Here is a 16509-nt window from a genome sequence, read left to right as displayed (position 1 = left end):
TGGGTCACGCGGCATCCTACGTCATGTCCCACTGCCCCGTGATGCATTGCTTTGCATCCCAGAAACCCCTGTGCTTCCGTCCGCATTTGGCGCCATCTTTCGACGGTTTGTGTACTGTGCACCCTGCCTCTTCGGGCTGCAGGAATGGATCCAGAACTGCTGACCAGTATGCTGCTAGAGGAAGCAGAGGCAAGAGGAGCGTGACATTGATATTGCCACGCGTAGCTACGACACGAGATTGCTTGTGTCATTCATGGAGATGCTGACCACAGTGGAACGCCGCTTTTGTCCTCGGGAAACAAATGATGTGGTGGGATCACATCGTGATGATGATGAAGTGGCTGCAGAACTTTTGGATGAGGAAAGCCACATTCATGGGATTGTGTGATGACGCTCCCCAGCCCTGCGGCACAAGGACACGAGAATGAGAGCTACCCTATCATTGGAGAAGCATGTGGAGATTACACTGTGGAAGCTGGCTACTCCAGACTGCTACTGATTAGTCACTAACCAGTTCAAAGTGGGAAAATTGACCGTTCGACTCGTGTTGGATGAAGTGTGCAAGGCCATTAATCGCATCCTGCTCCGAAAGACTGTGACTCTGGGCAACATGCGTGACTTTGTAGATGGCTTTGCACAAATGGGCTTCCCTAACTGCGGAGGGGCGATTGATGGCACGCACATTCTAATTCTAGCACCAGACCACCTAGCCACCGAGTACATTAATCGCAAGGGGTATTTCTCAATGGTTCTCCAGGCGCTTGTGGATCGCCATGGGCGTTTCACAGACATTAACGCAGGCTGGTCCGGAAAGGTGCATGACACATGCATCTTTTGGAACACTGGCCTGTTCAAGAAGCTGCAAGCAGGGACTTTCTTCCCAGACCAGAAGATCAGCAGAGGGGAATTCAAAATGCCTATTTTGATTCTGGGAGAGCCCGCCTACCCCTTAACGCTGTGGTTTATGAAGCCATACACGGGGCAACTTGACAGCAGCAAGGAGCAGTTCAACAACAGGCTGAGCAAGTGCACAGTGACTGTTGAGTGTGCATTTGGCCGTTTAAAAGCCCGCTAGTGATGCCTGTATGGGAAGCTGGACTTGGCTGATGACAATATTCCTATACTTATAGCTGCATGGCCGATGATAATATTCCAATGCTTATAGCCGGGTGCTGTATGGCTCCATAATATTTGTGAAGGGAAGGGTGAAAGCTTCACTCAGGGCTGGACCACTGAGGCTCAGCGCCTGGAGGCTGAGTTTGAACAGTCAGAGACCAGGGCTATTAAAGGGGCACAGCACAGGGCCATAAGGATCAGGGATGCCTTGAGGCAGCAATTTGAAGCTGAAAGCCACTAATATTTGTTGCTGTACTCGGGATTGCAGTGCTTGTAATGCTAGGAGGTGATTGGTGCACTTGATGCAATAAGGGGGTTTAACATAATTGTATGTAGCTTTGCAGGGCTCTTTTTGCTTTCACTTAATAGAATAAAGATTGCTTTCAAAACAACACAATTCTTTTCTTAAAAGATAACAACCAGAGGAGAGAGTCAAGCGAAAAAATACATGAGCAGGGAGGGGGATGGGGGAAGGGAAGGTCCAAGGAGGAGGAGGGGTCCTGGGATGGCTAAAGATTTCTGTATGTCCAGGGATCATATCCAACCTTCTCCTCTGGAGTACAATGCAGTGGGTACTGTACTTCAGCAGGGCCAAACTGCAGAGGGATGGGTGTTGAGTGCAGTGGGTAGTGAGAGTCCACAGTGCTGGACTGTGAGTGGGGAGGAGTGGAATGCTGCAGGTATAGACTGGAGCCAGGAGGTTGATAAGTGTGTGTTGGCGATGTCTGGGGGGGGGAGCATAGGAAAGAGTTTTGTGACAGCAGCTGCGGGGGGCCGGGGGGGTGGGCGCGGAGCTGCTCAGTTTGCAGTGCTAGTATCATCTGGAGCATGTCCGCTTGGTACTCCATAACGTTTAAGAGTCACTCCATGGCTTCTTTCTGGTGTGCCGTGTTCTCCTTTCGGTCCCTCTTCTCATTGTCTCGCCACTCCTTCAATTCCTGTTTCTGGGCGGCGGAGTGCATCATAATCTCACGAAGAAAGTCCTACTTAGATCTTCTTGGCCACTTTCTAATTCTGCGCAGCCGTTCTGCCGCCGATAACAAAGAGGGAGGCTGGGCTCCCAAGGTCATCTCTGTGAAGTTTAAATGCAACATTTTACAGAAGCAGTATTGTTTGCAACACTGATTCAGTGCTTTAAAACACAGCCAGTACTCACACAGCTGTCACTAACTGGCTGACCCCAGGCAAGCACACATGAGCCACAAGACCCCCAAAATGGTGAGTAGCTGCACAGGCAGGGTAAATCACTCTTCCCGGACCCTGCTGTACACTGGGCATGTGGCTCTTGGGGAGAGCCAGCACTGTGGGGGGAGGAGGGGCTTATAATTATTCCTGTCCCCACACTTTCCACAGGATGTGATCATTATGGAAGATATCTCGCTGCTGAGGGTGAGCAGGGAATCAAGGGAGGCTCTTCTCTAAGCCTGTGGCTTCTGCCCTGGCCCCTATGTGGTTTGCATGTGTGCAGCAATGGTGCCCCCCCCGCCCCCCATGACGGCACAGCGGCGTGAGAAAATTACCGTTAATGGGGCAAGAAACAAAGCAGCTTTGCTGAAGAACCTGTGGCAGCAGATTGCCCAGTATCTCCACGAGACTTTCCTGGAGATCTCTGAGGGAGATTTCCGTGAAGTGAGGGAGTCAATCAACAGCCTGTTCCACTGCTCAGACTAGGCATGTGGTGGGAGACAAGCCTGCTTTCTGCAGCCCTCCTGCCCCCAAAACTCACTTCAGCGATTCCAAAAATCAGATCCACTTATCAGGGGCCTCCTCTCCTGTTTGCACTTCGCCAAGATCCAACTGCTGTGACTGGCTAGCCTCCTCTGGGGTGGAAAAGAGCTCCTGGCTGCATGCATCTCTCCTCCAAGTCATCCTCTGCCTCTGGGTACCCCTAACCCTCCACATCCTCATCCAAGATTTCCTCCTCCTGGCTCGGTCCACTCTCGACTGGCACACGAGTCAACAAAGTATCCACAGGGGCCTTCACAGTGGAGGTGGGGTTGCCACCGAGTATCGCATATAGCTCTTTGTAGAACTGGCAGCTTGTGGGCACAGCACCGGAGTGGTGGTTTGCCTCCACGCCTTGCGGTAGGCGTTCTGCAGCTCCTTCACTTTTGGCCTACATTGCAATGTGTTCTGGTCATGGCCCCTTTCTATCATGCATCGTGAAATCTGTCCGTAGGTATCATAATTCCTATGGCTGGAGCGCAGCTGGGACTGCACAGCCTCCTCTCCCCAAATGCCGATGAGGTCCAGCAGCTCGGCACTGCTCCAAGTGGGGGATCACCGGGTGCGTGTAGCAGGCATGGTCACCTGGAAAGATGTGCTGAGACCACTGCACACATCACCGAGCAAACAGGAAGGGGACTTTCAAATTTGCAAAGGAATGTACGGGGTGGGGATGACGGTTGGTTACCTGGGGGAAGGGCAATAAAGTTCAAACTGATGACCAGAGGGGTGAGAACAGGCATTGTGGGACACCTCCCGGAGGCCAATCGTAGCATTGTAATAGCCATGGTGTCTACACTGGCACTGCAGCGCTGTAGCTCTGGTGCAGAAAGCTCTATGCTTCTCGTTGGGGTGGTTTTTTTAAAGCGCTACAACTGCACAGTTTCTGCGCACTAAGTGGCTTGGCAGTGTGTACAGCTCGGGAGTTACAGCGCAGAAAGCTGCTTTACTGTGCAGAAACTTGCCAGAGTAGACAGGGCCTAAGTACCTGTAAAGAGGACAACTTTCAGTAGAAGGGCACTGAGGGCTTGATTCTTATCATTCTAACACTGACATCATTCCATTGATAGCGATGGAATGACTCTTATTTACACTGGTGTAATTGCAGTCAGGATAAGACCCTATGTACCATGGCAACCTAGACACGAACACTAATTCAGGTAATCCTAACCCAAGGATTTATGTTTTTTCCTTACTACAGAAGACATTTTTAGTAAGCATAAAATGTGATTTGTGAATTACACTGTGTAAAGATGCTTTAATTTTTCAGTCGTGGATAATCTGTGTTATAAGATCATACAACAGTCAGACAAATTAGAGCTTTTTTACCATCTGTTTTTGGAAAATGCCACACCCCTTTTATGGAGTTGAGGGAACGTCTGGGATTATCATTTATAGCCAACCAAAGCATCAATTTTTCCAGTCAGCAGAAAGTTAATAAATGCAATGTTCAAACTGGTCTTGTGAAACTTGGTTTTGTGATGTTGCCTAGCAAAGCAGATCCTGACTAACGCAGTTTAAAAGCCTGACGTGCCACATAATGCATGAAGTGATATATATAAACCAGGAAGCAATCCAAAGGAAGCAGCACATTTTAGCCCTGCTACAGCCCATCCACGAGAACACGGATGGAGAAAACAAGTGCTGGCTGCTTTTGCCAGCAAATGTAAGTATTTTTGCCTCTGTTTCTCTCTGAAAGTATTAAAATTGCCTCAGTAATTTAAGTCAGGATTCCTCAGGGCTGTGTGTTTGGGCTTTCTTATCCTCTACTTCTGTTTATTCTCTGACACAGTTTTGAGAAAGACAAGTTGGGTCAGGCAATATCTTTTATTGGACCAACTTCTGTTGGTGAGAGAGACCAGCTTTCAAGCTGAAAGCTTGCCTCTCTCACCAACAGAAGTTAGTCCAATAAAAGCTATTACCTCACCCACTTGTCTCTTGCATATCCTGGGACCAACATGGCTGCAACAACACTGCAAACAACAATTCTGAGAGGAATTTTGTAAAGATATGTTCATTTTATATTAAATATATTCAGTGATATTGTATTCTTATCAGAGTATGCAGGCATCATAACACATATTATGAAACTGCTACTGTTAACTGAGATTTGTTAAGTGTTCTGATATTCTTGAATGAAAGGAGCTGTAGAAATTAAAAATATTGTAGACCATAACCTGAAGATTTTACTCTATCCTAATTCAGGAAAACTCCCCTTGGCTTCTAATGAAGTTTTATCAGAGTAAGGACTGAATAAAAATGGAATTAGACCATTAGGGTTATGCCCTATAGGGAGTGACCAGTTTGTAACTAATGCTAGTAAAGAAATTTTTAAAAATGTAAATAAATAAATAGGGCCAGATTTGCTACTTTGCCCTTATTAAAGCAGGGTGTGGGGCTGTCCTGGAGCCAGTTATGATTCCCTATTTTCAGTTAGGGTTGACAATTGTCTAATCACACAAACCCAAACACCCTTGCCCTGCCCTGCCCCTTCTCAGTCCATCCCCCCTCCCTCTGTCGCTAGCTCTCCCTCACCCACATTCACTTTCACCAGGCTGGGGGAGGGGTTGGGATGTGGGAGGGGGTGAGGAGTGTGGGCTCTGGGTGGGAGTTTGGGTGCAGGAGGGGATTCCGGCCAGGGGCAGGAGGTTGGGGTACAGGCTCCTGGAGGGGGCTCAGGGCTGGGGCAGGGGGTTTGGGTGTGGGAGTGGTTCAGGGTGCTGGCTCTGGGAGGGGGCTCAGTGCTGGGGCAGGGGTGTGGGCTCCACCGCAGCTCCCATTGACCATAGTTCCCAGCCAATGAGAGCTGCGGAGTCAGGGCTCAGGGGCAGCACAAGGACACCCCCTGATCCCTGCCAGCCACTTCTGGGAGCAGTGCAGGGCCAGGGTAGGCAGGGAGCCTGCCTTAGCGCCGTTGTGCTGCCAGACTTTTAGTGGCCTAAAAACTCCCGGTTTGGCTTCAGTAGCCTCTGGGAGATAGAGCCCAATTCTGAAACCAGGAGGGTTGGCAACCCTATTTTCAGTCCTGCCTCAATGCAGGTTAGAGCAGTCCAGGCCATGGGCTGGCTGCTTTAACCAGTGCCAATTAAGGATAGCTGGAGTACAGTGCATCTAACTGCTCCTCCCTCATTCTCCTCACCTGCACCTGCATTGGGGACTATATAGGAGCCAGGTACATTGGCTCTCTATACTCTGGGGCTCTTCCCATGCTGGAGGCATCCCTGGCTAGAGGGATGCAGTCAGTCTTTTATTCTCTTTGTGTAGCCTGAGACACACACAGGGAGCAGAGGAAGGCACATAATCTGCCCGATTATCTATATCTATCCGTATACTCAATCAAACACACACACACACGATGGATGCCTAGGGTAGATGTGGTTTCAACCTCATGGGGAGGGTTCTGAGTCACTCCACAGAATTCTTTCCCAGGCGTGTGACTGGTGGAACTTGCCCACATAGTCAGGGTTTAACTGATTGCCATATTTGGGGTTGGGAAGGAATTTCCCTCCGGGTCAGATTGGCAGAGACTCTGGAGCATAAGCACTGACTCCACGGGTGCTCTGGGGCTGGAGCACTCATGGGAAAAAATAGTGGGTGCTCAGCACCCACCAGTCACAGTTGTTCAGTTGGGCCCTGCTGATCAGCTGTTTGGTGGCTGAGGGAGGGGTTGGGGGGAGAACGGAGAGTGGTGGGCAGGCGGGGGCCTTAGGGAGGGGGTGGAGCCGGAGTGGGAAGAGGCAGAGTGAGGGACGAGGCTTCAGGGAGGGGCAGAGTGGCGGCGGGAAGAGGTGGAACAAGGGAGGGGCTTCAGGGGAAGGGATGGAGTGGGACCAGGGCCTTGGAGTGGAGCGGGGGTGGAGCTTTGATGGATGTGAAGTTTGGATGGATTCACAATTAGTTTTCCATTTGTTTTTTGTTATCACATTCCCGAGAAGAGTTGTAAAACTGACTAATTAATTAATTGCATGTATTCTCTCAATTTCAAATATTAACAAACAACTTCCATCTGTATAGTACATGACACCCAGAAGCTTGAGCCAGAGATACAGCTGGCAGTCTTAAGTTTAGCTGGCATCCCCTCGCTAGCTTCGTAGAGCTATACAGTATATAGCTATAGAATGTTTACCATAGTACTTGGTTGGTGTGGGGCAAATAATGCTTTCAGGAGTTGTAGGAATTGTCCCATTAAGAATATTTTTAATAAAAATAGGCACAATTTTTGTGCAATCTGCTGCACACCAAAAGATTAAAATATGTGCTTTTCAGAAGTGACTTTATAAGTGAGCAGTACACTTCAGTACTATGTCAAATCAGAGATTATCCAATTGAAGAAGAGATACCTGACTTTCCCATATTTTTTTAGTTCTAACTAGAGATGGGCCTGTACCAAGCTCCCAGATATGACAAAGAAGCTTTGAGGATTTTTCCTGTTTCAAACTTAGATCACAGAAATGTAAGGCTGGAAGGGATCTTGAGAAGTCCTCCAGTCCAGCCCCCTGGGCTGAGGCAGGACCAAGTTATATCTAGAGCATCCCTGACAGGTGTTTTTTGTCTAGCCTATTCTTAAAAACTGTCAATGATGGGGATTCCTCAATCTGCCTTGGAAGCCTATTCCAGTGCTTTACTATCCTTATCTGGATTTTCATTTCATTCACAGCTCATATCTTTATAAAGAGTCAAACTGGATTCAAACACCCATCTGACCCACCATCTCCAACTCAAGGGATGTTTCAAATCAAAATCTAGCTTGATCCTAATTCTAACAGTGTGCCCATCTTTAAATACCTTTCTCCACTCCTCATCCTCAGAGGTGAAATGCATCCATCTCTCAGTTACATATTACGTGCTATATTCTTCTCTCATTATATCAGCTCAAGCCCACTGATTTAATTGGAGTAGCACTCGTCACTATGTAATAACAGGAGAATTTAGCTTTATGAGAGGGAGTTTGGAATAATTCTCCAATTCATCTACCGGGGAATTAAATGAAGGCAAAATGTTATTGCCTGCATTGCAGATTAGCCAAGATCCTGGGGCTGAGCACTCCTACTCTTGTCAAAAGGATTATCTTGATGACTCATTACACTTGTAACTAAAGGCTCAGAGCATGAAAATCATCCGAGTCAATAGGATACAAGTACAAGCGTCAACAAGCAACAGATTATGTGGGGAAAATCTTAATCTAGAAAATAGTCTTGTGAGATTTACAACACCAAGCATCACTCAACATTATTTCTTTCACATTATCTCATAAAAAAAAAAAAGCCAATAAACCAAGACTTGTGGGAAGTTGCACTGGAAAAAACTTCATGAATAAAGTGCTCATATTTTAAGGACATTTTACTATTTTATTTAGTAAAATTTTGGGGCATTCTAATTAGATCTTAAATTCAATGTTCAGGTAGCAGGAAACTGATAATTGTCACAATTGTAGTAAGAATAAAGCCAGGATGCACATTAACATGGAACTATTGCAGCCAAAGCCTTAGTTATAGGCATGCAACACATACCTTTTACCAATGGCTCCTACAAAATTGCTTGAGTAGCCACAAAAAGTATTATTTTATGATCAGGAAAGATCCTTTTAAATCTCATCTTTTACTGTGCACTGATAGAGTTTGAGAGTGAGGGACCAGAGCTAACAAACATGTTTGACACTTGTATTACTCTAATAAACTACATGAGTCATAACCTAACGATTCTTTGGATAGATCTTTAATGACAAAATAGGCAATTGGTCCTCAATAGTTTTTTGCATCATTGATCTGCCATTAAACATTTCCCATGACCCAACAGTCATCCTAATCCATCACAAATGTACCTGACATAGTGTATTACACAGATTGGGCCAGCCCCTGAGTAGGTCGGAATATTTACAAATCCCACTGAATATAATGTAGGCTGTAGGCAGTCTACCTCTTCTGGCAATTTGACCTTTTAAAATATAAGGCCAAATCTTGAGGTCCTTAGTTAGCTTTCACTCAGACCTTAACTAGTGCAAAACTCCTATTGAAGTTAATGGGAGTCTTGCATGGGTAAAAACTGAATAAAGACTTCAGGATTTGGCCCTTATTAATTAGATTGTTTCAGCATAGTAAGATAAAATGGCTATGAAGAATTACTATGTGAACATGATATGGCTGTTCTAAAGTACACACAGGAGGCCATATGAAACTCCCCACAGGACAGAAATGGAAAATCTACTCTTTTCTTTTCATCGAATTAAAGGGAAAGGTGAAGTGCTTCCAGTTTCTCGGCTAGAGGAAAATGCTCACAATTCATTTCACACAGTTTTTATCAGCTAAGAGATTACTCCAGTTGGAGTACACAGGAACTGGCTGTTTTCATAGGATGCTGTGGGAAAGCTGCTTCAAAACTCATGTTCCTACTGCTCCAGATCTTAGTCTGGATGTAAAGTCTTCCCATAATTTTCTCCTGTCTCAGTTTCTCATAACCTACAACAACCACAGAATTCCTTCCTCCCTCCACTTGTAACTTCTTACAGTGCTACAAACCTTTCCTCTACTCCCAGATCAGTCCAGACAGATATGAAGACATCCAGATGGAGCCAGCAGGAGGCCAATTAAACAAACAAACCAGAGAGTTGCAACCATCCTTGGTGGGAAATGAGAGAAGTCCATAATTTTAGCTCTGTTAAACACACAGCATAAAATGCCTATATTTGCCAAACAGACGAAATACACTGTTTGGGGAATAATTATTGCTTGTTGTCTTTTGAAAGGATAGTACCAATAAGCAATAAAAATTTGTTTGTTATAAAAAGAACTTGAAATTGTGTGTCAGCCTCTAGATCAGTGGTTTTCAACCCGAGATCTGCGAATCCCTGGGGGGTCCACAGACTACGTCTAAGATTTCCAAAGGGGTCTGCACCTCCATTCAAAATTTTTTAGGGGTCTGCAAATGAAAAAAGGTTGAAAACTCCTGCTCTAGATTGTTACCATGAAAACTGTAGAAATAAAATCAACATACTGGACAAACATTTAAAATAGTGAAATTGCTGAGGACAGATGTCTATGTGCCCAGGCTCCATTTAGTGTTTAAAGCAGCCTTGAGAATGCCACATCGTCATTACTCAATATAAACATGAAGACAGAATGTTGTGGCAGCTGCATAAAGGGTGGGAGAAACTGTGATGAACCTAACAGTAGGATAGAGGCAGCTCCCTTTATGAGGGCCCCTGGGCAATCCCACGGGCCTCCGGGATTAGGCAGTGGTAGCATGTTCTGTAAAAAATGAGTGTTCTGTTAGCAGGGCAGTGCTGTAACACCATCTTTCCCCATTGGAATGGCCTCTAATTTTTTGCCAGGTTGTAGGCCAGGGCCATTTTGGGGTATTTGATATTTGTCCACATAAAAATGAATGTTGATAAAGCGTTTCCTTTTGAATCACAATATGCTCTTTTCCACCGTTCCTACTCCCTCATCTATAGGCCTCAGGGATCAGTCTTGTCATTCGGTAACAGTGAGCAGGCTTGTTGAATGTATGGTAGATGCAAAATGAAAAAACAAGACAAAGTATCACAGACACTAACTTCTTTACCAAAAGTGATTCTCTCTAGGGCCACCCAAACAAGTCCATTTGCTCACATGTGAAAACATACTTCTGGGAATCCTGATGAACACAAGTTAACCAACTAACCATACAGTTAAAGTTATAGTGGCTAACGACCACAACATTCATAATGCTGTTCTCAATAATTCAATGGGACATGTTTCTAATAACAATTCCTGGATGAAACTGACACTAGAAATAATTCTGCCGCTCTACTCCGTGGTGATTAGGCCTCAACTGGAGTAGTGTGTCCAGTTCTGGGTGCCACATTACAGGAAAGATGTGGAAAAATTGGAGAAAGTCCAGAGAAGAGCAACAAAAATGATGAAAGGTCTAGAAAACATGACCTATGAGGGAAGATTGAAAAAAAATGGGCTTGTTTAGTCTGGAAAAGAGAAGACTGAGAGGGGACATGATAACAGTTTTCAAGTACATAAAAGCTTGGTATAAGGACGAGGAAGAAGAATTGTTCTTCTTAACCTCTGAGGATAGGAAAAGAAGCAATGGGCTTAAATTGCAGCGAGGGAGGTTTAGGTTGGACATTAGGAAAAACTTCCTAACTGTCAGGATGGTTATGCACTGGAATAAATTGCTTAGGGAGGTTGTGTAATCTCCATCATTGGAGATTTTTAAGAGCAGGTTAGACAAACATCTGTCAGGGATTGTCTAGATAATACTTAGTTCTTTCATGAGTGCAGGGGACTGGACTAGATATATTCTTCCTGTTTTAGTCATTTATTTGATTTGTGAAATGAATAACTTCATTTTTATTCTTCTATTCTTTTAATGTGTTGTACATTAAAAATGATTTTCTCACTAAAATAAACATAGAAAAAGTATGGATACACTAATGTCTCTTGAACTATTATTTTCAGGACAAGTAAGTATAGAAAATGAAGAACATTTATGAAATGAACTCAGCAAACAAAATACAGATATCAGGCCAGATTCTGATCTCATTTATACTAATATCAATCCACAGTCACTCCAAGTCAGCCGGGTGACTCCAGATTGATACTGGTATTATTTACAATAAAAATTCAGTCCCTTGGGTTTGGCCTCAGTTGCTTACACAACAGTTGCAATGTTTAGTATTTTCTTACAACTATTGGTTATGAAGCTGGATAATAAACCAATGTCATGATTATCTAAAGTAAGCAAGTGTCTATAACAGATGGAGAAATATTTAAACTTTCTGAAATCTATCCCATCACAGGACTTCTTCCCTATCCAGTGTTTTTCTGAAGAGAGACCACATGAGAGATCTCAGAAGATACCTGGTACTCAAATATATTCAGTACTTAGTCCTGCCCTCTTCAAATACTCTCATCACTCTTTTGGGACTTTTGGGCAGTCTGTATACAATACTCATTCTGAAGTCTCCAAGCATATCATACAAGTCCACTGCTGTTTTTATTTCATATATAGCAAAAGCAGACATACTGGTTTTTGTTAGCATTGTTTCCGAGATGATCATGGAGCCATTTGATGTTAAAATCGTATCTGCAGCCTTTACAACAGCCCTGTTGCAGAATTTCCTGACTGCAAATACACATATTTGCTGCCTGCTGCTAAGCTGTGTTACTTGTGAGGCCCTTTTAATCCGCATATTTTCAGTCAAGTCGCGCCATATAAGGACTGTGAAATATGCCAGACGGACATCTAATATGATCTACATTGTAGTAATTGCAGAATGCATCATTTTCCAGATAGAGGACATCCAGGAACCTTTTGGCCTCAACAGTCAATATATTTTGTTGCTCCACTTCTGTTACGGAGCATCATCTCTTCTCAGGTCTCTTAGTTATTCCATAGGCTTGTCTTTAAGGATAATCAATGTATATATTTACTACAAAATATTTTTTAACGTGTCTAACAGGTCTAGGCTAAAGACAAAGTAATGTACCTCCTAGAAGAAACAAGTACTCTGTAGCCCAATACAGAGTATATGGAAAATGCTATTTTAAAGTGATGGTTTGAATTACGTATACATAAGACAGGCAATCCACGATCAAGGCTGATTGTTTTATGACTAGGTATTTAAGATTGTCACGCGGAGCTGGTAAATGATGAAATGTGCTTCAGAGCTGAGGCAAAGCAAAACTAACTGGAGGGTGCTGTCAGCAGCCTCAGCACAAGATTTACTTGTTTGGAAAGGTGAGGTCTCAGCCATGAAGTTATTGATTTTATAGACGTGATTTATTACCAATTATAGAATGGGTTTAAGAAATTAAGCAATCTGGATAACATTATTCATATTAAAACAATGCTTAGAGACTGAATCAGGGATCCAGGCTACATCGTGCCAACTGCTATACAAATATGTAGTAAAGAGCCAGTCCATGCTGCAAAGAGTTTACAGTTCAAGTTAATCATGATGCTCAACAGGTGGATGAAACAAACATGTAGACAAGCTGTGTGCATGCAGTAGCTTGCCATCTGCCTAGCCATTATCAACATGCAGGGTTCTGCAAGCAGCTCACACATGTTGTGATAGCATGCCATAGCACACTACTTGCAGTTACTTTTATATAGTTACTTCAGCACATTAGCAAATAGCCCCTGAAACTTCCCCCAACTGAAATAAAGAGAAACTGAAGGGATAGATTACGGCTGTCCTAAGGGGGTGCTTTCTAGTCACCCTTTCTCCGAGAGAATTTATGCAAGAGGCAGCCATAATTTGGACAGCTGTGCTCCCAGCATGCAGTGAGGGGAAGATGGGCTAGTGCTATTGACAGAGTGCCAAATCCCAGAGGACTTTGGGCAGGAAAGGACTTGGCCATGGATCTATGTGTGGAAAAAGGGGGATCCCAACATTTAGGCACCAAAAATTAGAAAATTTGGCCTTTGACATCTATGCTTCAGTTTCCCCCATCTGTCAAGGGGGATAGTAATGATTACATTACCTACCTCACAAGGGGGTTGTGAGACTCAATTTTTGTGAAGTGATTTGAAATCCATAATGATGGAAGTTGCTATGGAAATGAAAAGTGAGTCAGCATATATTAACAGTATCAGTTGCCCAGCTTCCATATAAAGCCCTCATCTGTTGTGTTTGCCAAACTTTCCAGATATACACACAGCTAGAATTCACCTACTGTGCTGCTTTAAATTCCAGGCTCACTATAACAATCTACTGATTTGAAAAGAAATACAGTATTCCAACACAATGTACAGATACGGCCAGAATCAGCTCTCACTTTCAGTCAGCTCTAAATTTCTTTTCTTTGGTTTACATTAGACCCTTACAGCCAAGGTTGCACTAAGGTCTAGAGTAACTGTTTACAGAGGTAAACTTTCTCTGCATTTATACTGATGTAAGTGAAAACAGGATTTGGTTTCTTGGGACAGTTTTTCAAGGGGCCACAATCCAGCTTCTGAAATTCCAGGTGCTTAAAGAGACACTGTCTGTGACAGATATGGCAATTTCCTGCAATATCTTTGGGAGATATTATTTAATTAAGTTTAAGTATCTTTGGGGTCATTGTATTAAATGCAAAAGTTATGTATTATTATGGGCTGAGATGATCAAAGGACTATATGGAACAATACGGCAGACAAGAATGAACTTGTGGGACAATGCATGTGAAGAGAATTTCCTGGGAATTATCTAGGGGGAGGTGAATGCAAATTTTCCCTGCCTCTGGTTATACAAAAACCCAGCCCTTTGAAGCTACTGCCTGAGGAGAGGAAGACTGTCTGCTGATTACCTGTTCCCAATATCCCAAGATTCAAGACCCAAACTATGTAAAGGAGAGACTCACAGATTGATGGGTGTTCTTGTTCTGAGCAAAAGCTGTTATGAACTTGTGACCACAGAAGAACCTTTGTGGAATTTGAAGGACTTAAACCTGCTAGAGCAGGGGTGGGCAAACTTTTTGGCCCAAGGGCCACATCTGGCTATGGAAATTGTATGGAGGGCCATGAATGCTCATGAAATTGGGGGTTGGGTTGTGGGAGGGGGTGAGGGCTTTGGCTGGGGATGCAGGTTCTGGGGTGGGGCTGGGGCTGGGGGGGTTGGGGGTGCAGGAGGATGCTCAGGGCTGGGACTGAGGGGCTCGGAGGGCGGGAGGAGTATCAGGGCTGGGGTAGGGGGTTGGGGCACGGGGAGAGGCTCAGGGGTGCAGGCTCCAGGTGGCACTTATCTCAAGCAGCTCCCGGAAGCAGCAGCATGTCCTCCCTCTGGCTCCTATGCGGCGGTGCTGCCAGGCGGCTCTGTGTGCTGCCCCGTCCACAGGTGCTGCCCCTGCAGCTCCCATTGCCGTGGATGCAGCCCCCGGGTCGTAGTTGCCCACCTCTGTGCTAGAGCCTGGTTGGAGTTGAGGTGATTTCTAAGTAAGCTTATTAGCATGCATGTAGTTTCTTTTATTGTTTTTTAAATGTTTCCTCTGTAATGCATTCCCTTAAGGATAAATGTGCTTGATTAGAAAGGATTGTGTGGTAAATGTGGGCAGTTATGCTGTTTATAACCTCTGAGGAGAAAGCAAAGTAGGCCTCCTCAGGCACTCTGACTTGCTGGGGAACTCTCAGTGTAGGCAGGGAACTGTACAGCCTGGAAAGACCCTGGTAAGCAGGGAGAGAGATTTGGGTCTCTGCCCAAGAGAGATGATGGCTTAGGAGCTGCGTGCCCTTGCTGGACCATGGAGGGGGAATACAGGCGCAGTTTCCCTGAAGTGTGACACTGTCAGCTTGAGGGGGGAGGAGTTAAAAGCAGTTTCACTCACTACATATGTCTGTCAGTCCAGTGCCAATGTCTAAGTTTTTGCATTTTACTATTTTAAACGTGTTCTCTGACCCTCAGTTGCTAGATCACCACCACACAAACAATAGGGCAAACCCACTACACAAGGGGATACAGCAGAATTGAGTGTACAGAAAGTACTGTCAAATGCACTAAAGGTGTAATTCATCTTGTGCTGAGCACCAACACATGACTTATGGTGCATGTGTCTTGTGATGGCCCTCAGGACTGGGCTGAATTTCACATGCAGTAAATGAAAAAATAATAGAGAAAAATATTTTTCCCTAATTCTCTTTATTTCAGATGGAATGGTCTTAGGTGTTATTGAGTGGCAATGTCTCTGAGGGAGTAGTATGACTAAAATGGATGGTCGCTCTTTAGATTTATGTCTGAATGCCTTTTTTTCTGCCAAGTTTTCATGTGATAGACTTACTTGCACGGGTATGCCTGACTGAGTAACTCCAAAATCATCTTAGTGCCATTCTCTGCCTTCCTCTTCCGTTTATACTTGTGTCTACTTATGATCCTCACTTGGTTTGTCACATCCAATTTAGATTGTGCACTCTGTGTCAGAGGCTGGATCCTTAATTGTTTGTGTGAGGTGCCAAGCACATTTTTGGGAACTGTTCTTCCCCACACCCCCAAGTCAAACCATGAATGAATGAATAAAATTACAGAAGTACCTGATGGGTTATGAGTTATAAAGATACCAAGCTCTTACATACTAATACTGAGATTTGCAAAGCCACCCAAATCCCTTTGGCGGCAATGATAGTAAATAAGAGAGAGAAAAATCTGTTTAAATGCAAACGTTTGCTAATTAGCAACAATGTCAAAGAATAGTGCAGAAAATGCAAAACAGAAATGGAGTGAAACCTGTTTGATGTGATGACTCAGAGAGCTCAGGGCTGGTTTTCTAGTAAAGGCAAGGCAGAATTGTGCTCAAATCATTTAGAGATTTGTTTCAAATCATTTAGTCATCTCTTAAGATAGGAGGTTGCCTAATAAGGCTGGTTGGTCCCTTTGATAAGTTTTACTTTGGATCTATTTTATTAATGTGATATGTTGTCAAATGTTCACATTCTGAAAGTCCTTTCTAAATGTTACTTTAAACAGGAATTTTTTTTTAACTGGACTTTGTTCATGGGAAATTATTTGAATGTAAAGTATTGTAGCTAATGTTCAGGTGATTGTGTTTCTGCTTTTTTACAATCCTTAAAACATGAAGCCTCAACATTTCCTTGCATTATTTAGCCACTGAAGAAAAGCTGCTCAGTATATTTTTATCAGGATTTGATTTGCTCCTATCTATTTGTTTCTAAACATGAGCAACGTTTGTTTTTTTTTTTAATTAA

The 16509-nt window shown here is 44.1% G+C and overlaps 2 long non-coding RNA genes across 2 annotated transcripts in view; one reads left to right on the top strand and one right to left on the bottom strand.

The window, feature by feature from the left end:
- Window positions 1–16509, bottom strand: part of LOC119567093 — a 244613-nt gene that overhangs the window by 83236 nt on the left and 144868 nt on the right. The gene's annotated exons all lie outside the window — the stretch shown is intronic.
- LOC114018339 lies at window positions 4145–16388 on the top strand. Its single transcript, XR_003563717.3, has 2 exons — window positions 4145–4507; window positions 11630–16388. It is a non-coding gene; the product is annotated as an uncharacterized LOC114018339 (long non-coding RNA).

The sequence above is a fragment of the Chelonia mydas genome, chromosome 9, assembly GCF_015237465.2.
Source record: "Chelonia mydas isolate rCheMyd1 chromosome 9, rCheMyd1.pri.v2, whole genome shotgun sequence".
Taxonomy (NCBI): Eukaryota; Metazoa; Chordata; order Testudines; family Cheloniidae; genus Chelonia; species Chelonia mydas.
Note: the sequence above shows the minus strand (reverse complement) of the source record. Positions and strands in the feature narration are given on the sequence as shown.